The sequence below is a fragment of the Triticum aestivum genome, chromosome 7B (genome assembly GCF_018294505.1).
Source record: "Triticum aestivum cultivar Chinese Spring chromosome 7B, IWGSC CS RefSeq v2.1, whole genome shotgun sequence".
In the NCBI taxonomy this organism is placed as follows: domain Eukaryota; kingdom Viridiplantae; phylum Streptophyta; class Magnoliopsida; order Poales; family Poaceae; genus Triticum; species Triticum aestivum.
In genome coordinates, this window is record NC_057813.1 from 711628018 (window position 1) to 711630054 (window position 2037).

Genomic DNA, 2037 nt, shown 5'->3' on the forward strand with positions numbered 1-2037 from the left:
TTCTTGAAAGAGGCAGCGTGGGCCATGGCATACAGATCGTACACCTCTGGCACCTTATCCGCCTTATTGTAGCGTGCCTGAAAGAGAGAAACAATGAAAATTAGTAATTAAAGGGCTCAAGCTAGCATGATAAATGAATTGCATGAATCATGAAGCAAACCACATACCCAGTTGCGCCCGAACTGATATAAGTTGGAGCTGCCTTGATGGTGTGGCACACCTTCCATTTGGGCATGTTTGTCCTTGGCCTCGTTGTGGAGGGCTAGCCATTGTTTTGAGCACCACTCATCGACCAACACCTCCCAACAATCCATCCGATCTGCACACCATCTCAGAGGCGCCTAAGTTAGCAAATAGAAACTTGAGCGCTACGGCTAAGAATTACTAAATGAAGGAACTTAAGTAGAGAAGGCCTTAAGAATTACCTTCATGTACTGCTCCTTACTCAGGAACTTATCGCGGCACGCCGGCTTGGTCTTCTTAATACCACGCAAGGCGTAGTAGTCTCGAACAGCCTGCACCCGAGCCTCGTGCCGTAAGTTCTAGAGTAGGCGCTTGCAGACGTTCTCGATAACATGTGCCGCGTCCTCCTTGTATCCCTCCTCACACCTGTAGAATGTCTGCAATCAAATGAGACAATATTGATTAGTACAATTAATAACTAGCTAGTTGAAGATTTTTAAATGTGTAAAGGAGAAATTACCCAGAACTTTCTGATCACCATGTCTGCCCTCGTGTCGCACACGACACCGTCGATAATCTCATCCGGCGGGGCCGGGGCAGCCACGTAGTGCTCCCAGCTCAATCCAAGCTCTGGAAGCCGACCCTCACCAGGCAACGTGACAAACCCCGGAAAGTTTTGCCGGCAAAGAACTCCAAGGACGGAGTTGGGCCGGCGGACACTATGATGGTGGTCCCAACCCCTACAGCATGACAAGGCCAACGCATTAGTTATTTGAAAAAACATGAATGCACAAGGTACAAAAATATTAAATGCACTTACGTACCTCTCCCCATCAGGGAAAATCAACCACCTCTGCTCGCGGGTCACCGGCACAGACGGGAGCCGTGTAGCATCACGCTGGTAGACGGTGCCCCCCTCCTCCTCAAGATCAGTCGGCTCCCCGCCATCATCAGCATGGCCACTCGGCTCCTCGGGCTGATCCGGCCAGGTACCCCATCCGGACGTGTGCTCCTCCGGGGTCACGTGGGCCGAACTCTCATGGGCCGCAGGCCAGTCGACCCGAGGCTCGTGGGCCCAAGACCCGTGGACCGGAGGCTCATGGACCGGAGTCCGTGTAGCCTCCTCCTCGGACGAGTCCACCCTAGCAGTCACGTGCTCGGGTGAAACAGCTGGGGGTGGCGGCGAGGAAGGCGCCGTAGCAGTCACCCTACCTTCTCTCCCATGACCACGTGCCCCACCTCCTCTCTTCCTACCTCGTCCCCTGCTGGGCACCGCGGTCGACGAAGAAGGGCCCGGCGGTGTGGCCATACTGTCCAGCAACGCTCGGCGGAGAGGTGCGTCTGGAATGGAAGACCTCAGACCACGCTCCCGACCAGCGCCCACCATCTTTCAACACCTGCCATGACAAATAATAAACGAAATTAGTACAACATAAAAAAAGACCGACATGAATAATAATATGTGTATCACTTAAGTGTATCATCATCAAGTACAACATAAAAAATGTAATACCTGACACTACTAATAATCTCGATCAGTATCACCAATAAATGCATAATCATCATCATCACTATAATCAATGACAGGCTCATAGGGTTCATTGGCATCAACATGTGCAAGGCCACCTTGACGTAATCGGTCAAGCATTGACAGGTCATCCGCAGCAGTAACCTCTTCTTGTTCCGGCTCTTCTTGTTCCTCCTCTGGGGTGATGTCAGATTCATTGTCGCTGTCTACTTCAATGTTTTGGGGTGAAGTATAGCGGTTCTTGAAACGCTTTTTGGAAAGACCCCGTCGGCCTCTGGAAGGCCAAAGAACACCTTTTCGGGAGGTGTCGGTGGTCGGGGTGTCCT